This window comes from Saccopteryx bilineata, chromosome 8 (genome assembly GCF_036850765.1).
Source record: "Saccopteryx bilineata isolate mSacBil1 chromosome 8, mSacBil1_pri_phased_curated, whole genome shotgun sequence".
NCBI classification, from domain to species: Eukaryota; Metazoa; Chordata; class Mammalia; order Chiroptera; family Emballonuridae; genus Saccopteryx; species Saccopteryx bilineata.
The window spans coordinates 38,863,308-38,886,433 of NC_089497.1; the positions used below are offsets into that span (position 1 = coordinate 38,863,308).

The 23,126-nt window shown below is 34.4% G+C and overlaps 1 protein-coding gene and 1 non-coding gene across 2 annotated transcripts in view; one reads left to right on the forward strand and one right to left on the reverse strand.

Annotated features, from left to right (window-relative positions):
• The window catches only part of LOC136311676 (unconventional myosin-VI-like), a 140,605-nt gene that overhangs the window by 29,816 nt on the left and 87,663 nt on the right, over positions 1-23,126 (reverse strand). The window lies entirely within an intron of this gene.
• On the forward strand, positions 6,826-6,901 carry TRNAA-AGC (transfer RNA alanine (anticodon AGC)). The gene has a single exon. It is a non-coding gene; the product is annotated as a tRNA-Ala (tRNA).

Genomic DNA, 23,126 nt, shown 5'->3' on the forward strand with positions numbered 1-23,126 from the left:
GCTGTTTAAATAATAAAAAAACTCTATATGCCTTGCTTTAATCTTTTGCTCAATTAAATATTACTTCAAGGATCTTAAATTTCAAAGCAAAACATTCAGCTCATCTCAATATTTACCTTAAAGTTTATAAAGATAATGTAGGGATGCCTTAAATTTTGAGAAATTTGGAATAATTTATACATCGGTGACCAAAGTTGTTTTTAAATTAAAATGCACATTCTTTGTCTTTGAAACTACAGTTTTAAATTGTACTCATTATGCCAGTTAAATTTTCTTATTTTGTAGATCTCTGTTTGAGTTAAATGATAGGCAGAAAAGTCTGGAGATAAATATGTATACATTTTATTTTAGAGAGCAGTTAACAGACTTCTCTTTGCCTTCACTATCAGAACATACAAAAAAAATGTGTCCACTTGAATTGAATTGCTTAGTTTTGATAATCAGTAGCTTTTCTTCGTATCAGATCTTTAGAAGTATGCTCATCTAAGATGAGTACTGCCTTTCAGCCTTGGTGAACTTTGAAATTGTTGTTTACAATCCAGTTTCCTTAATGCCCTGAAAAATGCCATTGTCCTTTACAGGTCTACTCCATATAAATTTTTTTTTGTTGTTGTTCTTTGGCATGAAAGTATACTGAAGGTGACCAGCTTCACCGGACACCAAAATAGTATAGAATGTGTAACTGTGGATGCTTGGATTTATGCCTAGAGAGAACTACTGATTCTAGGGGGGGAGTTCTAACTATCCTCATTTATACAAGCATTTAATGCCAAAAATATGTCTCCCATTTTCTGGATCACTTCAATATTTACTATAAAAGCCAGCACTAGCTTGGAGATCCTTTACTATCTGCTACAAACCTTCAATGCTACTTCTCTTTCTTCCTTCTGTCAAACCAACATTACCAAAAGGAGAAATTAAATGATATTTTAGGTGTCTCGAGCAAAATTTCACTGAAAATAACACTTGATGATCCCTACTAACAAAGTTTAACCAGTTTGTATTTATTGCCTTTTTTCTCTAAAGACTTATGACTTAGCTTTTCTAACTATACAGATGAATTCTTTTTCTGTAGCAAACATGGGATTTTTTTTTCTTAATTTTGTTTCAAAAACTTAAAAAAATTAGTTTCTCTACATGAGACTTCCTGCCATCTTGTCATGGACTGAATGTTTTTATCTTCCAAAATTTATCTGGTGGAACCTTACCCTTCAATGGATAGTAGTAGGATGCGGGCATTTGGAAAGTAGTTAGAATCAGCTGAGGTCGTGAGGCTGAAGCCTCTACTCTGCTTTTGGCTAAGTGAGTGGGCAATCTGCAACTTGGAAGATGGTTGTCACTGGAACCCAGCAATAATCTCAGCCTTCCAGCCTTTAGAACTGTGAGAAACAAATTTTTGTTTATATAAATCACCTAGTTTATGGTATTCAGTTGTAGCAGCCTGAACAGACTAAGACAGTACTGAAACAACCTCGAGTCCATTCCCTTCCATCCGTTTTTCGTTTGCATGCTCCTCTTGGACTTGCTTGTGACCAGAGATGAATGAATGCAGGCAAATCTCTGCTACAATAGGACCTGGTCTCTCAGTTCTTACTTAAAAAGACCTCAGCCAAGCTGCTCATTTCTGCATCTCTGTGTCTTCAATTCAGATAGGAATGTATAGCTAGCTCCATATTAGTTTGAGTGTGAGCTATACTCTCCTAATCTACTTTACTGTTAACAAGGCTTTATTTTTTTCTGCAGCAGGATTTTGGACACTATTTTTATAATTGATGGGATCTTATAAGGGGGGATCAGGAAATTGGTTAGCATTCCCAAATTTTTCTAACAGTTTGGAATAGTGTATATAATTTATGTTAATAATTATTTAGAGTTTATTCTGGTTTATCCAAAGATGTTCTGTGATTGATCACTATTTCACTATGATTTGCAGTCTATGTCTTGATCATTGGCTCAAGTTCTAAAGATAAAAGAAATATTAACCTGTGTACTCTGCTCTGTTTTATAACAATCTGAATTTGCTTTCAGGACTACCAGGATTAAACATGGTTCAGTCACCTGGAAATTAGTGTGGAAGAGCTAATGCATCACCATGTTTCAGGAAACATTAGAGACTGGCTAGGTACAGTAAGTGGTGGTACAGACAAACATGATTATCAAGGTTTTCTTGTCTGGTGAAAATCAATCTGCTTATAATGTTTAATAACCAGGAAACTTTCAGTTAATATAAGGGTTGGAGGAAAGAAATTTGAAACAGAGCCACATTATAGGGAAATCTATCTATCTATTTATCTATCTATCTATCTATATATCTATCTATCTATCATCTATCTGACTATCATCTATCTATCTGTCATCTATCTATCTACAGTGTGTCCATAAAGTCATGGTGCACTTTTGACCGATCACAGGAAAGCAACAAAAGACGATATTAATGTGAAATTCTGCACCAAATAAAAGGAAATCCCTCCCAGTTTCTGCAGGATGATGTGGCAGCATGTGCGCATGCGCAGATGATGAGGTAACACCGTGTATACAGCGGAGCAACCCACGGCCATGCCAGTCGAGATGTGGACGGTACAGAGGAAAATTCAGTGTGTTCTGTGGCTCACTAAATTTGAATCTGTGATCAAAGTGCAACGTGAATATCGGTGCATTTATAACAAAGCGCCACCACATAGGAATAATATTACTCAGTCAGATAAGCAGTTGAAGGAAACCGTCAGTTTGGTGGAGAAACCCCGTTCTGGTAGGCCATCAGTCTGTGATGAGTCTGTAGAGGCTATATGGGATAGCTACCTAAAGAGCCCTAAAAAAATCTGTGCATGAGCCCACATTGAACTGCACTGAATAGGTGTGAAACTGGGAGAGTTTTCCTTTTATTTGGTACAGATTTCACATTTCTATCGTCTTTTGTTTCTTTCCTGTGACTGGTCAAAAGTGTACCATGACTTTACGGACAGTCTATCTATCTATCTATCTATCTATCTATCTATCTATCTATCTATCTATTATCTATCTATCTATCTATCATCTATCATCATCTACTTATCTATTATCTATCTATCTATCATCTATCCTCATCTACATATCTATCATCTGTCTATCTATCATCTATCTGTCATCTATCAATCTATCCACATTATAACAGGTGATGATCAGCAGATAAGGACTCCTCTCTTAAGTGCCTCTTACACTACCCACAGCATTAGAGACACACACACAAAGAACCACACAGACATATATACAGAAAAAGACACACAGAGACACACACATAGACCTTGACAGATAAACACAGTCATTCACAGACAGAGACTCACACACAGTTGATTTTTGTCCTTGGGACTATTGCTTGTAATATATATACTCTATTACTATCACTGGAAAGGGATGAAAATTGAGGCTGATCTGCCCCAGCACAGTCTGGAATTTATGAATTCTTGACTTTATGTGGAAAAGAGTTTGCAACATAAGTTCATATAATTTTGAAATTAAATTTTTTAAAGGGGAGACAGTGAAACAAAATTAGAGCTTAAGATAGAAGAGGCAAGATCAGAGCAATAGGAGTGAGGCTAGGCAGAGTTGAATTGACCCTTTTGAAATGTGAGGAAGATCAAACCCAAGCAGGGCTGCCTTGGCCCTTTAGAAAGAAAGTCACAGAGGCAGAAGAAGTGAGGCAGCTGGGCTGTGTGCACTCAGGAAACAAGTTACAGAGGTGAAAGTGGGGCCCAAGGAGACAGGTTCAGGGGTTAGCCCTGGATGAGCTGCCACTGCCCAATGCTCCCCTGGTTGCAAGTCTCCTGGGAAACTTTAGAGTTTAGGAAAAAGAAAACAAAGATATAAGCCAGAGAAAAGAAAGTGGGGGTGGGGGTGGAGCAAGGGCAGGGCATACTCCAGGGAGGTCCTTTGTCTTAAGAATTTTTATCTATTTTCTGAAGGTGGAAATTTTAGAGGAAGTCTCAGAGGAGGATTTCAATAAAATATTCACCAACTTTCCAACTGTGCCCTTTAATATGCTGATTCATAAAGATAAGCATATAGGGGGTTCAGGATCATTCTCTGGTCACTTTCACCTTCAAAAAGAATATCACTGAAGAAGGACTGAGACCCAGGAGGGTCTGCTCCAGCATGATCTGAAATGTGTAAACCTTTTTTTTTTTTTTTTGTATTTTTCTGAAGCTGGAAATGGGGAGGCAGTCAGACAGACTCCCACATGCACCCGACCAGGATCCACCCAGCATGCCCACCAGGGGGCAATGCTCTGCCCATCTTGGCACGTCGCTCTGCCACAATCAGAGCCACTCTAGCACCTGAGGCAGAGGCCACATAGCCATCCTCAGCACCTGGGCAAACTCTGCTCCAGTGGAGCCTCGGCTGTGGGAGGAGAAGAGAGAGACAGAGAGGAAGGAGAGGGGGAGGGGTGGAGAAGCAGATGGGCGCTTCTCCTGTGTGCCCTGGCTGGGAATCAAACCCGAGACTCCTGCACGCTAGGCCGACGCTGTACCACTGAGCCAACCGGCCAGGGCTTGAAATGTGTAAACCTTTTGTTTCAAATTGTCCTTGGTTAGGAAAGAGAAGACCTTGCAATTTATTATTTGGCTGTAAATTGCTTGGCCATTTTGTTTACCTATCTGTCTCAGTTTCCCCATCCCCTTGCCAAGAAGCTTTCTTAGCTTCTTACTATCCTGCCTCATCACCAAATGAATCATCTCGGTGAAGCCAGGCTATAATTTGAGTCTCAGCAATCCTGTCAGGTCTTTGAATTCTTCAGTCCCTTGGGCAGTAACCTCTTCGTCCTCTACAGCATAAAATTCTCAATTAAAAAAATGTTTCCAAAGGTATAATTTTCTTTTCACAATTAGAATGCATTGTGCATGAGAGAAGAAGAAACTTTGTTTTATAATTGGGATGATATCAACCATGAGTCCAAAAAGGCTGAGAATAAAAGATATGATAGAGTGAAGTGATTGTGGAGACATGAGGTGATCCAGGAATACCCCAAGGATGCAATAGATAGAGATTCATTCAACTCTAAATAAGTGAACATCTTTTTGTACTAGTTTCTATGCAGAGTTCCCAGAATATCATACATGACAGGTAAGAGACATTGCCTTTACATTCTTGGAACTTAGAGTCCAGTGGGGAATCAATGAACTTAAAAATAATAATAATAATAATAATAATAAATGAAATGGACATTTTCTGGTCCTAGACTCTTTGGGAGGTATGGACTTTGATGCAAATATGACCAAATCCAAGAACCACACTATGCACAATCAGTATCAAAAATGTTACAGAAATGGCATCAACAAACCTAAATACAAAGATATAAAGCCCTTAAGGAGGTAGACCTCAAGATCCCAAGAAACAGGCGCTTTGCTTAAAAGCACAAGAAGGGTGTGAAGGAGGTAGAGGTAACAACACCAAGGCCATCAGTGCACATGCAGAAGCTATCAAGGCCCTCATAAAACCCGAGGATTCCCAAGGATGGTAACCTCAAACTCAATTGACTTACCTACATTGCTCATCCCAAACTTGGAAAACATGCTCATGCCCACATTGTCAAGGGTCTCAGGCTTTGTTGACTAAACCTTTGGCTGCTGTAGCAGCTCAAGCTCAGGGTCCAGCCCAGGCTCAGTCTCCCAGAGCCTGCCCAGGCCCTTATGAAGCCTCCAGCGCAGAAGCCTCTGTTTGCTAATGTGAGGGTGGAAGAACTGCTGTGGCTTCTGGGCTGCTGTCTGCATAGGGCCGGGGTCTTCCTGTGCTATTTGTATACATTAGCCTGAGGCAGTGCAAGTAATTATTTAATTAATTAATAAGTTAATTACTAAAGTGGAAATTAATACTATGAGGTTTTAGAAATGAGTATATAACTTTCTTTAATTAGGTATGTTTTTCTTTTTTTCTATTCTATTTTTGCTCTGCAAAAAGTAATACTAGCATTAGCATCTGCCTAAATATCCTTTCAAAATGCAAAGTAACTGGGCAATATGTAACATCTCATAGGGGCAAAATATTTATATTTAACTAAATTTTTCACAAACAAAAAGGATAATGTGGCTACACTATAAACTAATCAGTGTCGAGTTTATTGCTTGCTTTCTAAATCAAGTGATGTTTACATGTAGCACAAATTAACATATTAGCACACAAAAGAGTTCTCCAAATGAAAGATTTGCTGCCTCATTTAATCTGCTAAATGGTTGTAAAACAAATATTACCTTTAGTGTCGCAAATAAAAATATACAATCACTTGAATTAACCCAACTTATGTTTATGTCAACTGGAGATAAGTGACATCTATTTAAGGGATCATGAGGATTATAAAAGATTATACTGACAAGTTTTTAAACAATAATATCACCTTTTATCACAATAACATGAGTTTACACAAGTTTATTTTTCTGCTAATTACCTATAATTGAAATAATAATCCATGGGATAAATTTTTTTTTGGTTAAATTTTATGCAGCTCCTCAAATAAATATATTTTAATTTTACAGTGTAAGCTCATTGAGTGGTAAATGTACTAACCACAGCAAGAACAGATTTTTCATTAAGTACATCCCCTGCTTCTGGGTTGACACAAAGAGGAAGCAGAGTTGAGGACCTCAGCATTTGGGAAGGCCCATCTGTTCCAAGGAGTGAGATGGCCAGTGCCTATTAAGGAAAAGGCATGTGGATGCAATCAAATGATAATGATTAAACTAACCTAAAGAAGGTGGGCTCATCAGTATCAACTCCATTTGAAATCCGTTGTTGAATTTAAGCACTTACTTTTACTTTAATACTCAAGTGTGGTCCACCTAAAAGAAATCAGTTTTGGCCCTGGCTGGTTGGCTCAGCGGTAGAGCGTCGGCCTAGCGTGCCGAGGACCCAGGTTCGATTCCTGGCCAGGGCACATAGGAGAAGCGCCCATTTGCTTCTCCACCCCTCTGCGGCGCCTTCCTCTCTGTCTCTCTCTTCTCCTCCCACAGCCAAGGCTCCATTGGAGCAAAGATGGCCCGGGCGCTGGGGATGGCTCTGTGGTCGCTGCCTCAGGTGCTAGAGTGGCTCTGGTCGCAACATGGCGACACCCAGAATGGGCAGAGCATCGCCCCCTGGTGGGCAGAGCATCGCCCCCTGGTGGGCAGAGCGTCCCCCCATGGTGGGTGTGCCGGGTGGATCCCGGTCGGGCGCATGCGGGAGTCTGTCTGACTGTTTCTCCCTGTTTCCAGCTTCAGAAAAATAAAAATAAAAAAAAATAAAATAAAAAAATAAAAGAAATCAGTTTTTAAGTTATGTCACCAGCAACATGGCCTTACTTTTTTTTAACATTTAGAAAATTAATTTTAACAGGGTGAGATTGACCAATAAGAGTACAGAGGTTTCAGGCAAACATCTCTATAGAGTTTGAACTGTTGATTGGGTTGTGTGCCCATCATCCTTTAGTCTTACTTCTTAAAAGCTTGCTATACTCAAAGAATCTACCCATGCACTAGCAATATAAAATAAATAAATAAAGATATATAATGGGAAGATGACTAGAATTAATGATTTAGCAAGTTCTTCCTTCTCTCAGAAAAATTATCTGAACAATGGATTTGAGTGGTGTCTCAATAGCAAGGGGAAATCTTGAATGATCATAATGGATTATACTAAACATTAAAGAGATGAATAATGATGAATTTCTAAAAATTGGTCAAGAGGAAGAAATTGGCTGATAAAAGCCAGTTTTTGTATTTTCAGTAATTTGAGGCAACATGCCAGGTTTTTGTAGCTAAAGAATACAGAATGTCATAAAGCTATTAGTCTAGAGGGACTAATATCAAGAGATGTAGATATAGCCTCAAGGATAGATGATGGCAGAGAGGTTTCTGTCATCTCTGAGGAGTGCTGTCATGTTAGTGAGAACAATAGTGTGCTATGTGCATTATTACTAATCCCCAGAATAGAATTGTCCTTATATTGAGAATATCGTAGATGGGGAAACAGGACCACAGATGTTAAGTTATACACAAATGGTCTCATACCTAGGTTATGACCCCATCGAATTGGCTCAAATTCTATAAGTATTCTTCTATTGTACATGATATCTTTTGATTGGTTCTGCCTAGAGCTCGATCTACTTCTGCACTTAATTATATGTATGTACTGGGCATTTTGACTGCAGTGTTAGTATTCAATTCCATATTTCTAATAGCATTTTGATCTCCCTTTGGGCTACCTTTTAATCTGTATATAATGTTCGTACTGTTCCTTTCTTTCCTTGTCCTTGCATGGGTGGAGGAAAAGGTCATATTAGGTACATGCTTTGGCTTAAAAAGCAAATGCATCCTTGTAGGACTTAGAAACCTGAGAAAGTGATGCTAGCAATAGTTGGGGGCTGTCCACAGTGTGGTTCGGACAGAATGCTCCCACTGGTTTGCCTTTGCTTCCTTACCTCCAGGGACCTGTTGATTCCCGTTACCCAAGACTAATTTCCAAGTCTTCCTTGTTTCAGTTGAGTCTATAGCCTTCCAATACAGTCTCTTTCTGTGTAAGCTGGTCAGAGTTAGTCTATTATTATGGCAAAGGAATTTCCTCACCTCCATGTCCAAAACAAAGAGGGAGAGAGAGAGAGAGAGAGAGAGAGAGAGAGAGAGAGAGAGAGAGAGAGAGAGAATGGTGATGGATGGAGTCTTAATGGGGGGGGATGTGAACATACAATGCAGTGTACAGATGATGTGTTGTGGAATTTTGCATCTGGAACCTGTATAATTTTGTTGACTAATGTCACCCAATACATTTCATAAAAAAAGATAAAATCTTTAAAATCAAGGGCTGATTTCTTTAAGCAAAAGTCAAATGTAAATTGCTTCATATAAAACTTATTAGATGATAAATGGCAGAAAGAAGTAAATTCAGGATCTATAAGTATTAGCCTTACTGAGTCCAGAGCCAAAATCATTCAAGGGGAACTTTCTGAATGTAGAGAATTAAGCACATTGATATCATTCATGCTTTAAGTTTTTGACTCTTCAGAGATATTTCAAAACTCAATTTGATATTTAATATTTGATCTTCCTACTTTAGTATCTTTCTCTCAGCTCCTTTTCTATCTACTTAAACAGCATTATTTCTCTCTTAATAATACATTTTTAATGAATAACTTACTTTTAGAAATAAAAATCTAGACCTTTTAAACAAAGTCCCTATGCTTGAGTATGCCTCTAATGTGCATATACTTGTAGTTCTATAAACATTGGAGTCAGGGTGATAATTTCAATTTGAGATGAGTAAATTTTAACGTGAGATCCAGGGTGCTGTTCAGGACAAACTCAGAGAAACAGCTTATTTCATTATTTTTTTAATATATCATTTTTTACCTCCGATTTTTATGATTCCCAAAGTTATTTTAGGACATGACTTTATTTGGGAACAGCATCATGACTGGCAGAGGAAAGAGTTGTTGAGAACCTTCTAGAATCTGCAGAGGGGATTAAAACACTTTCCAAGTGAATAAAAATCTTAAAACGTAGGTAACTCCACCTTCTGGGCATGAGTAGATGATTGGAATTAACTCTTTTATTTAAAATATAACTTTTTTTTAGAAGAAGCATTTTCTTTTTTTAAAAAATTTTTATTCATTTTTAGAGAGGAGAGAGAGACAGAGAGAGAGAAGGGGGGAGGAGCTGGAAGCATCAACTCCCATATGTGCCTTGACCAGGCAAGCCCAGGGTTTTGAACCGGCAACCTCAGCATTTCCAGGTCGACTCTTTATCCACTGCGCCACCACAGGTCAAGTGATATATAACTTTTTTTTTTTAATGAAGTCATCCTAAAATTGTGATAATCATTTCTCTAGTTTCGTAGGCAGAATATGCCTACCCAAGAGTGTCTTTTTCTACATTCAGTTTCAGAAAGCTGTTTTTGAAAACTGGTTTTATGATCTCTGTAATAGATCTTCAGGGACTAATGGACCTTAATCAGATCTCAGTTTCCCACAATTAATTTTCCTTCTCTCTCCCTTTGATGTTGTTAATTCTAGAAGGATATGCAAACCCTTGCAGTCAAATTGGCTGTGTTAAAATTACTTTTGTTATTTAGTAGCCATGTGATGATCTTTGCCAGGTGTGCTAATTCTCTCTCAGTTATCTTACCTGTAAAGTGCAGATCACAGTACATCTCACTAATTAGATCATTTATTCACTAAATATTTATTGAGCACTTAATATAAGACATTTAATATTAGATAACAGAAAAAGAGATGTGAAAAAAAGCAAAAATTCTTAGCCTCATGGAGCTTGCATTCTGCTGGATAATAGCTAAAACTATTCAATACTTACAGAGTTCTAGGCACCATCCTAAATAAATATATGTGTGTGTATATTTCACTCAATCTGTCAACCACGTCATGGGACAGCTGAAATAGATATTCCTATTCCTTTCAACACAGAATTATTAAACAACCTGCTCAAGATCACACAGGATTGAAAGAACTAATGTAAAGGGCTCAGAGAACTACCTGTGATTAAGGAAGCACTAGATAGATGGATGATAGATAGATATATAGATAGATGATAGATAAATGACAGTTTTTATAAACAAACAGATATTAGTTTTTATTTACTGTTTATATATACATAAAAATATATGTATTCTTATTTCCAAATGTAATCTTATTTAAATAATACAGAAATATATGAAATAAAATAAGACCACTGGTTATATCCTCAAATACATATTGTTAAGAGTGTGACTTATAATTTATTTGATGAATTTTTTTTCCTAGGACACTTGTGAAATTGTCCCAGAATATAATATAATAAGAAAAGAATTTTGGTTACAATCAGTGTTCATCTCAGGAACATCAAGTAATTTTAAATAGCAAAGAAAATCAATGATAGATAAAAAGTAGGTTGTAGCAAGGGCAGTATAAAGAATATTTAGGCAATCCCATAATTGGAATTATGGCATTTCCCCCTTTACCTTCTCATAGGGACAATACTATAATATGAAATACATATTTTTTTTTCTATTTTTGCTTAATTGGATTGACTGCAGACCAATTACAAACTTTACACATAAGGAATTATCTAGTGTAACAACATACTTTTGGACATATGCTCATTTTTATGTATGAGGAGTCACAATCATAACTCTCCTGGAACCATGAGAATTATCTCTGAATCTTTTAACATGTTTTAAGCCAAAATTGCTAGAGAAACTAGAGAACCTAGCTCCAATTTTTCTTTTCTCTCATTTTGGTTCTATCTACCTGAAAGGCTCTAAATCTCATTTTATAGAAATTAGTCTTTTGTTATTATAATTACTAAAAAATAGTCTTGGTAAAGTGATTATTAAAATTTTCTTCAAGCTTTCAAACACTAATAATATAGCTCTGTGCTTTAAGTAAGAAAAAGCTATTGAAGAACCATAAACAAAACAAAAATATGGTCTTTTAAGGTGAGATAATATTTAATAGGTGCCAGATGGAGTTATACAGAATTGTGTACAAGTGTGAACTATTATATTCCAGATGTTACCTGGTCAAAGAAAAGATATAATCTTGGGCAAAATATGGTGTGTTTAATAAGGGATTAACATAGCATTAGGGGCAGGAGAAAACTTAAGAACTTCTATTATTATAATTTTAGTTTAAAAACAGGGAAGACATAAGGCTTTACTAACATTTATTATGTTAATAGAAATAATAAATGGCTAAAAAAGATTCTTATGAATAAATTTGCATGCCAGATAAGCATAAGTAAAATATAAAATGGAGGGAATTCTGCCTCTCCTATTCTAATGTCATTTTCATTAACCACATTGATAAGTAGAATACATCTATCAGGAAGCTCCTTAAAATGTGAAATTATAAGGAAGATTATTTGAAATTTGGATTTATGTCCACATCATTAATAATAAATCTTAACCTTGAGTCATTTGTGTCGAGATATTAACAATATATGTGACATAACTGTATATGTAACGTTCATTTACACATGCAGTAGGAATGCTTCTTCACATTTTTCTCCAAAAAAAATTTAAAATAGTTTGAGGAAAACTGATCCTGTGAAGAGAATAATCATTCTCTTTTGATTGAATTTATTAGAAGGAGGTACCAGGTACAGCAAAGATTGCAAACACATTTTCTTTGAGCCAAATCTGGTTTGCAGAAATGTTTTATACCTTTTACACCGTGTTACTTTTTTTATAAATTTACTTACTTTTAAAACTCATGAGATTTTACATTTTAAATACAGATTTTTTTTTTCTTTCTTACAAAACTCTGCTAATAATGTGCATGCTTTTCTGCATGGCAACCATCTTTCCTCTTTAGTCAGAGAATATTCTTCTTGGTTCCCTATGGTTTTCTTTATTTTTCTAGTTTTGTATTCAAACAGCTCCATTTATTAATATTCTTGTATGCGTTGAAGTCTGTGAATGTTGGCATACATGCCATCTGTAGTGTAGAAAGCTAACTTTCCTACAAGGACTAAAACTCCCCCATACTAAGGATTATAGAGTGAGTACTGGAAAGCATCTGCTGTACCAGCAATATTTCCTTATTTCTCTCCCATCTAGTGGATCTTGTGACTAATTCTATCAATGGAATAAGAAGTGAAGTGACATATACATTATTTCAAAGAGTTTGCTTTTCCCCCACTACTGGCTGACTGCAGAGGAGACATTAGCAGAGAATAGTAACATCAGATGGTAGAAGTCTGGTACTTAAATTACCACATGGAAAGCTTTCTGCAGACAAGAAACACAATTCTATGTTGATAAGATAGAAAATTTTGGGGTTAATATGTTGCAATACAATGACTGTGATACACTAATATTCATAAAATACTTGTAACATATACTAATTAATTTAGAAAACACTTGGATTAATTAAAATGTTACCTAAAATGTTTTCTTTTAAACTAGCATCCTGAATTAATTCTTCTCTTTTTTTGGTTAAAATAGATGTTTTTAAAAAATAGAAAATTTTAAATTATTAAAAAAAATTTATTTAGAAAATTAAATTTAACAGAGTGACATTGATCAATAAGAGTACAAGGTTCCAGGTAAACATGTCTATAGCATTTGAGCTGTTGAGTGTGTACCCATCACCCAAATCAAATTATTTTCTGTCATTATTTATTTGTCCTTCTTTAATGCCCTCCCCAAAACCACCCTTTCCCCACCCCTCCCACTGGTAACCACTTCATTTTTATCTATATACATGAGTCTCATTTTTATATCCCACCTATGTGTGAAATCATATGTTTCTTAACTTTTTCTGATTTACTTATTTCACTTAGTATAATGTTCTCAAGGTCCATGCATGTTGCAAATGGCAATATGTCATCATTTCTGTTTTTGTTTGTTTTTCTTTATTTTTTTTAAATTTCTTATAACTTCTTATGGCTGAAGAGTATTCTACTGTATATATGTAAAACATCTTCTTTATTCAATACTCTTTCAAGGAACACTTTGGTTGTTTCCATATCCTGGCCTCTGTAAATAATGTTGCAATAAACATAGGGATACATGTGTCATTGCATATCAGTGTTTTTAAGTTTTTTGGGTAGATACCCAGTACAGGGATGGCTGAGACATATGGTAATTCTATTATTAATTTTTTGAGGAACCACCATATTTTCTTTTGTAATGTTTGTACTAGTTTGCATTACCACCAGCAGTGAATGAGGGTTCCTTTTTTTCCACAGCCTCTCCAACACTTGCTATTACCTGTCTTGTTGATAACAGCCAATCTAACAGGCATGAGGTGGTATCTCATTATACTCTTGATTTGCATTTCTCTAATAGTTAGCTAAGATGACTATCTTTTCATATCTGTATTGGCCATTTGTATGTCATTTTGGGAGAATTGTTTGTCCAGGTCCTCTCCCCATTTTAAAATTGGATTATTTGCTTGTTCGTTGCTGAAAGTTTTGAGTTCTTTTTATATTTTGGATATTAAACCATGTTGGGAGCTATTATCTGTAAATATCTCCCATTTGGTTGGTTGCCTTTTTGTTTTGTTGTTGGCTTATTTTCCCATGCAGAAAACTTTTAGTTTGATAGCATCCCATTCATATATTGTTGCCTTTATTCCCTTGCCTCTGGCCACAGTCCACAAGTTTAGTACCTATGTTTTTTTCTATGTAATTTATGATTTCAGGTCTTATATTTAGGTATTTGATTCATTTTCTATTAATTTTTGTGCAGGGGGACAAGGTGTAGTCAAGTTTCTTTCTTTTGCCTGTGGTTTTCCAATTATCCCAACACCATTTATTGAAGAGGCTTTTATTTCTCCATTGTGTGTTTTTCGCTCCTTTGTCAAAGATTATTTCTCCATATAAATGTGGTTTTATTTCTGAGCTCTCAATCTGTTCCATTGGTCTGTATTTCTGCTAACAACATGCTGTTTTGATTATCAGGTTCTGTAGCATAATTTGAAGTCAGGCAGTGTGATACCCCTGGCTTTATTCCTTTTCCTCAAGATTTCTTTGGCTATGAAGGATTTTTTTTTTTATGGGTCAGTACAAACCTGGTGATTTTCTGTTCAATTTCTTTAAAAGACAACACTGTGATTTTAATGGGGATTGCATTAAATTTGTATATTGCATTGTATAATATGGCCATTTTAACTATGTTGATTCTTGTAATCAATGAACATAAAATATTTTTTCATTTAATTTTTTAAAAATTTCTTTCAATGATTCTTTGTGGTTTTAATATATAGATTTTTCATATCCTTTGTTAAGTTTAATCTTAGATTTTTTTTGTTGCAATTGTAAAAGGAATATTTTGTATGTATTTAATTTCTGATGATTCATATTAGCATATAGGAAAATTGTAGACCTTTGTTTATTGATTTTGTATTCTGTGATTTTTACTGTGTTTATTTGCTGTTTCTAATTGTATTTGGTTGGAGTGTTTGGGTTTTTGTACATGCAGAATTACATCATGTGCAAAAAGTAATACCTTTATTCTTTTTTCCCTACCTTGATGCCTTTTATTTCTTTTTCTTGCCTGATTGCTCTGGCTAAGGGTTTCAGTCCTATGTTGAATAAGAGTGGAGAGAGTGGGCAGCCTTATCTTTTTTCTGATTTTAGAGAAAATCCATTAATTTTTTATCATTTAGTATAATATTAGCAGATGGTTTGTCAAAATGGCCTTTACTATGTTGAGGTAGTTTTTAATCTATAGCAATTTTATTGAGTGGTTTAAACATAAATTTATGTATTTTATCAAATGCCTTTTCTGCATCTATTGAAAGAATGACAGAATTTTTTTCTTTGTTTTGTTGATGTGATGTATTATGTAGATTGATTTAAATATTCTGAACCATCCTTATGCTCCTGAAATAAATCTCAGTTGATCGTAATGTATTTTTTAAATGTATTTTGTTTAGTATTAGTATTTTGTTTAGGATTTTTACAGCTGTATTCATTAGAGATATTGGTTTGTAGTTTTCTTTTCTTGTATTGTTCTTGCCATATTTTAGTATTGGCTCTATGTTGGCTTCATAAAATGTGTTAGAAAATATTGCTTATAGTTCAATTTTTTTGGAAGACTTTGAGAAAGAGAGCTACCAACTCTTCTTTGACTCTTTGGTAGCATTTACTAAATGTAGCACTTTGGTCCTGAATTTTTATTTTGGGGTAGGTTTTTGATAGTTGTTTCTATTTCCTCCCTGTTTATGGGTCTATTTAGGTTTTCCATTTCTTTGTGACTTAGTTTAGGAAGATTATAAAGGTATTTTTTTCTTTTAGATTGTTATATTTGGTGGCATATAATCTTTCATAGTACTCTAGTATGATTCTATGAATATGATGTTTGTGGTAATTTCTCTTATTTCATTTTGTTTATATGAGTCCTTTCTCTTTTTTTCTTTATTGGGTCTAGTGAGAGTTTTATCAATTTTATTGATCTTTTCAAAAAACCAGTTCTTTGTTGTATTATTTCTTATATATATTTTTTTTGTGTTTCATTTAGTTCTGCTCTAATTTTTACTATTTCCTTTCTTCACCTGACTTTGGGTTGCCTTTCTTCTTCTTTTTCTGGTTCTTTCAGATGTAATATTAGGTTGTTTACTTGGTATATTTCTTATATCTTGATATAAGCCTGTAATGATATAAATTTTCTTCTTATTACTGCTTTTGCTGCATCTCAGAAGTTTTGATATGTTGTTTTGTCATTCTTGTGTTTATATATAGCTTTTGATCTCTGCTTTTATTTTTTCTTTGACCTAGTCATGTTTTAGAAATATGTTGTTTAATTTTCACATTTTTGTGAGTTTCTTTTTCTTTTTGGAAGTGAATTCTAATTTCACAACCTTATATTTAGAGAATATGCTTGGTATTCTTTCAATCTTCTTAAATTTGTTAAGATTAGTTTTGTGGTCCAACACATGGTCTCTCTTTTAGAATGTTCCATGGACATTGGAAAAAAATGTATTATCTGAAGTTTTGAAATCATATGTTATGTAAACGTCTACTATGTCCATTTGGTCTGAAATGCCATTTAAAACCAATATTTCTTTATTATATTCTGTTTGGATGATATATCTAAAGTTTTCAATAGTGTGTTAATTTCTCCAAGTAAGTTTGTGTTACTGTCAGTTTCAATTTATCAATTAGTAGATGTCTTATATATTTTGGTGCACCCTGATTCAGTGTATATATATTAAGAAGTGTTATGTATTCTTGATATAATGTCACCTTTATCATTATGAAATGTCCATCTTTGTCTCTTGTTACCTTTGCTGTCTTGAAGTCAGCTTTCTCAGATATTAGTATGGATATACCTGCTTTTCTTTGGATATTATTTGCTTGGAGAATCATTTTCCAATCTTTCACTTTGAGTCTACTTTTGGTCTTGCATCTTAGGTGTGTCACTTGAAGGCAGTATTTGGTTGTGTTTTACTTTTTGATCCAATCTACTACTCTGTGCCTCTTTATTGGTGAGTTCAGTCTATTTACATTTAGGGTAATTATTGACACTTGAGGATTCTTGATAGGCATGTTATATTTTGTTTACTTATAGCTCTATATGTTTTCTGGTTCTTCTTTTTTTGTGTTTTTGTTAGTTGTTTTTGTTTGGTGGTGTTGTATATTACTTACATCTTTATTCTTTTTTAAAGCTATGTGCTTCAGTTTTGGGTTTTTTTCTGTGATTGGTCAGTATTTGCTTATTAAGAGGCAAATTTTCATATATACTAGAGTCCTTTGTCTTATGAGTGTTTCTGTACTCTATCCTCCTTTGCTACTGCAGATCTTTTATATTATTTTATATTATATTATATTATCCTCTCCTCTTTTATATTATTGTTGTCACAGATTATCTTTGTTTTTATTGTAACCTTATTGGAGCTTTCACTTGTAGTTTTATTTTGTTTTGTTCTTTGTATCCAGTTGAATAACCCCTTTGAGTATTTCTGGCCGTAGGCATTTTCTGGTAATAAATTCCCTCAGCTTCTGTATGTCTGCAAAAGTTTTTATTTCTCCATCATATTTATGGATAATTTTGGTGTATATTGTATTAATGGCTGCTAATTCCTCTCTTTCAGTACTTTAAATGTTTGAGTCTACTCTCTTTTGGCTTGTAGAGTTTCTGCTGAGAAGTCTAATGATAACCTAATGGGCCTTCCTTTATATGTTATGTTCTTTTTTTTCCTAGCTGCTTTGAGGATTCTTTCTTTGTCATTGATTTTGAACAATTTTATTATGTGCCTTGGAGAAGGGCTATTTAGGTTGAGTTAACTCAGCATTTCGTTTGCTTCTTGGATTCAAGGATCTTATTCTTTCTATAGGCTTGTGAAGTTTTCATCTATTTTTTTGTTTAAATAGACTCTCCATTCCCTTCTCTAGTTATTCTTCTTCTGATATTCCCATTATTCTTATATTGTTCTTTCTGATGGAGTCAGAAAATTCTTGTAGAGCTCTATTATTTTTTTAATTCATAAATCTCTATCTTTCTCTCTCTGTATCATCTCTAGTAGCTTGTCTTTGATGTCACTGATTTTCTTCTCTATCTAGACTATTCTATTAGCTAAACTTGCTACCTCATTTTTCAATTTATGTATTGTTTTTCATCTCTGCTTTTATAGTTTCAGTCTCCTTTGTGAAGTACTCATTTTGTTCATTAATTTGTTTTTGACTCATTAAATTGCCTATCAGTGTTTTCTCATATTTCATTGAGTATTTATAGCACTTCAATTTTGAATTCTCTATCATTTAACTCCAAGGTTTCCATGTTATTGAGACTACTTTCTAGAGATTTTTAATTTTTTTAATGAATTATGTTTCTTTTTTGTATAGCCATGATATTTGTTTCTTCTTCCTTGATAACACTTTACAGTGGTAGTGTTAAAAAATCTAACAAAAGCAACTAAAAAAATTAAAAATAAAACAATAAAAATAAAAATACATTAAAAAATAGAAAATTAAAAAATAGTAAAGAGAAAACCCACAGAAAAATAAAGAGCTAAACCAAATAAAAATAGCAAATAGAACACTTTAAAAACTAAAATAAAAATATAAAAAATTAAAGAATATAAAATTCAATAAGAAAAGAAAAAAATTGTTTTGAAACTTTTTTCTTTTTGTTTTTTTTTTCTAGTTGGCAGAACTGTATTATAAGTTTTAGCTCTGTGAAATTTTTGGGTTTACCTCTGCTGAGGTGTTATTGCAATGTTGGAGGCAGGACTGCAGTCATAATGATGGATGGGGTGTGTTTAGAGGGCTTTATAGCTTTTACAATGGCAACCTCAGGCCTCTAGGCACTCTTCTTCACACCTCAACAGACCAGGGGACCAGACACAGTGCACTTATGTTCTTCAAGGAAGAGAGTGGCTCTGTAGAGCTAGCTGTGGGGTATATCTCTGCCACTCTTTGTACCCACTAGTTGAGGGAGGCAGGATCTGAAAGGCTGAAGGGATGCACTTTGTTTTTCTCTGTTTGAGTGCAGGCTACTGGCAGACTGCGGGAACACTGGCCAGGACCCTTTGTTCTGCTGCTGCTCTGTTTTATTGTCTCCCTTATTACCCTTCATATCATCACTCCTTCTAGTAGACAAAAACCCAGTCACTCAGGTTTTTTCTCTTTCCAGAGCTGACAGAAAGTGTGTCTTATCTTCTGCCCTCCTTCTCAACTTTTCCCACCTTTAGTCAATTCTATCTGTAGATCTTCTCAGAAAAGTCTGAGAGTCCAGCTGTGGTTCTATTGCTGTATTATAGCAGTTCAATTTGTTGAAATTTTATAGGAAGAGATCTAGGGTATCTCTCATGCCACCATTACTCTGACATCATCTCCAGATAAGATCTTGAATGTATATTGTTTGACTACAATGTTTGCAAACATTCCAAACATTTATAAATATTTTTACGTATCATTACTATTAAAGAAGTGATACCCTGTGTCAAGAGCTCCAGGAACATTTGATTGGTAAATATTGTCAAGAATACGCCCCAAATAAGGCTTAGAAGTGATTGCTCCAAATGTTAATTCCTTGCTAATAAGTGATGAGTCATTGATAAAGTTAGTACCTTAAATTCTGTCTTATGATTCTCCAAATCTTTATATCTTTAGTCACACAATTTCCAAAGAGTTTGTAGGTAATGTAGATAATTCTGTTATATGATAACATAAAAATTTTAAGTATTTCTTTAACATTTCCTGAGAAAAGACTTTATTAAAAATGTCTTCATTTTCAAGGAAATCTAATTACAATCCTAGAAAGAGTAATGTATGATAATTATGGCTTCTAATGCACTGAAGAAGTAAAGGCAAAGAGAGTTATATATATATATATATATATATATATGAAACAAAATATGTTTAATAGTCATCATAGTAATAAGTCTATGTAGTTTGAAGGAGAATGTATTTGTTTACATCTTAATAAATAGATGATCATAAACAATAATTTTAAAATAGACTATATTTGCATTAAATAACAACATGAGTGCATGTAAAAACTTACCACATAGTAATTTATTTAAAGAAAGCATATTGTTAAAAATATTAATCACTTCAAAACAAAATTTTATAGATGTTTTGTCTTCTAATTGGATTTTACTTCTGTAGCATTATAAAATGATGATAAAAGGAAATGAATGATTGTTTTCACAGATTTGTTCTAGGAATGTAAATTTTCCTTAAGAGAAGCTTTACGATGTTATTGTCATATGGTGAGCAGAGAAACAAGAACTTAGATCAGTAGACTGAAAAGAAGGAAGGAAGCAATGAAGCATAGCAGTTAGGGATAGGCTCTGAGGTCACAGTGCCTTGATTCAAATTGCAGCTCTGTCACTTTCTAGCTGTGGAAACTTAGACAAGAAATTTACTCTCTCTGTTCCTCAGTTTTTTTATCTGTATTCCACAATACAGCAGATCCTTGAATAATGTCATTTGCTTAATGTCATTTAGTTATAATGTTGATGAGATTCTTTAGAAACAATTCATGTTTATATCAATAAGCTTGTGATAAAATTAGTTTTGTTATATGTCATTTGGCTTAAAGTTGCAAAATTTTTCTACCAAGGTCTATTGTAAGATAAAATGCATTTATTACTCCTAGAGGATAATCAAGTAAGAGTTAAATTGTGTAGAAATCAGCTAAAGCATAAATTATCACATTTGGGTCATATTTCTAAAGCAATAGAGTACAGTCTAATTCAGTTAAATATTTAGGAATAATAAAGAGAATATAAATTGATCAGCCATATGAGAGGTTGCATTTGTTTGTTTGTTTTTCCCTTTGGCAGTTTTATTTTTATTACCTTTTAATGCAAGTCTAATTATTTTAACATGAAATAAATGGTAAAAAGGTGGATTAATGAATGGCTGCATGTATCAATAACTGCATATATGGATATTATTTTGATAGTTTCTTGTTAATGTAATATTTAAAATATTTTAAATGCATTGGTTATTCATAATGATGCTTAGAATGAAATGAGATGATTTCTGTTCCATCTGGATTGGTTGTTTCCTCACTTTTTGAGAAGGCAGACTGGCATTCGGAATGACATTCAAACACAAAGGGAAGACATTTTTAGTATGTTGAATGACAGCTGTAAATGGAATGTCTCGGCAAAAGTAGAACCAATTTACTTTCTTTGGGAGTACAAATACCATGAATAACCACAAAGGTCTACGGTTATGGCTGGATGATCCCTGATTCTGAGTTATGCTTCCCAAATAGCATCTTCTTTAAGTTTGGGACATTATTCCAGAAAGGCAATTTTAAAGAGTAATGGATTAGTTCTAAGCAACAAAGACAAAAAACCCCAAAAGATTTTGAAAAAAATAAGATAAATTCAGGTCTACAAAACATAAGTGGCAGAGAATTTACTTCATGGCTGCTTTTGAAGATAATAATATACTTTCCTGGCTCCTCTCAATGGCACCCACTTATACTACTTTGAGAAGATAAAAAGAAGCAGTAGGGCATTGTGTCTATAGATTCAACCTTAGTGTTTGACTTCTTGGGCTGTTCAGGATTTTTCATGGAGGCAGATGGAATCTACTTTTTACTGAAACAAGAAGAATAAAGCGGTGAGCAGCCAAGTTCACCACTAACACTGTCTCTGATCTCAAGATTACAATGTTATATAAATCAAGTTAGGTTAGGTTTATGTTGTGGTATACAATTCACAAATCCCCATTTCTTATTCACACTAGTATCCCGTGCAGATTAGCACACTCAGGGACACAGATTGGTGAGAGCTCTACCATCTACTTTAGAGCTACACTGGCTCAAACACACGATTCCCATTAGCACAGCAAAAGAAAAAATGTTGGAGAGTCTTTCACAAGCAGTTAATATACTTTAGTCCTGAATAAATGCATAGCACAAGCTGTCGCCTAGAACCAGTCATATGGCCTTTCCTAATTTCAGCGAGGTAGGGATATATAATCATCCTACCATTTTCTTAGCAGGATGAGAGAAGTAGTCATGAGTGAGCTAAATCACAGAAGCGCTTATCCACAAAAATGAACAGAGACGAACTGTAAAAAAATCTGCTGGGAACATTGGAATGAAAAGACACAATTACCAGTACAATATGAAGAAGGATTATACCATGTAGTTAGAATTTGAGAAAACTGAATGAGGTAAAGTTTTTCCTTGAAGAATTATGTTTACACCTGTATCTTAGAAACTTGTCAACCATCCATTTTATTAAATCGGTTTTGGTTATAAAATATTTTAATATAAATATATTTTTAAAGTGGGTAACAAATGATAATCATTTTAAAAGATAGCAGCTATAGCGTTAGTCTAGCTTTTAAAACTAGAAGTAATTGTGTTAATAATAATAATAAAAAAATAGTTTACCAATCAACAAATTTTTGACATTGGCAGGCGTGGGGAAAATGGGTGCAGTTAAGCTTGCTCAGTTGTCTTCAGATACATAGTCATCATGCCTTATGTAACCAAGAACACCAACCTTGTACACTGCCTTAAGGTTAAGCACCTTACATAATTAAGGACATGGCTCTTGGCTGAAAGTCACTTTTGTCTAGGCCGCCCATAAGAGGCCACGAGTATCCTCCTGTGTGGTTTCCCCCTTCTGTCCACTTGGATGTTGTGGGGAAACTGAATAAATAGGAATGACATACCACCCTCTAGCTCTGTATATGTTCTTTGGTCTGACTGAATCTGGTGCGAACTCGTCTGGTTTCAACCTCCTGCATTACAGCAGAGAAAGAATAAGAAGTAAGTTGGTGCTAGAGAAATATTTACTGAGTAAAAGTCACTAAGGTTGAGAGAGATCAGTTGCACTTGTGCTGAGTAATTTCTTTTTCTCTTTTTTGTTCTGAAACTAGACAAGAATAGAGGGCAACATTTGCAAAAATCTCAAGATCCTCTAGTTGATTAAGAATGTTAATTGTGGCTAGGAAGAATAAATATAATCAAGATGGCTATATTACCCAAAGCAATATACAAATTCAATGCAATTCCCATCAAACTTCCAATGACGTTTTTTAAAGAAATAGAGCAAAAAATCATCAGATTTATATGGAACTATAAAAAACCCCGAATAGCCAAAGCAATCCTAAAGAAAAAGAATGAAGCTGGGGGCATTACAATACCTGACTTCAAACTCTATTATAGGGCCACGACAATCAAAACAGCATGGTATTGGCAGAAAAATAGAC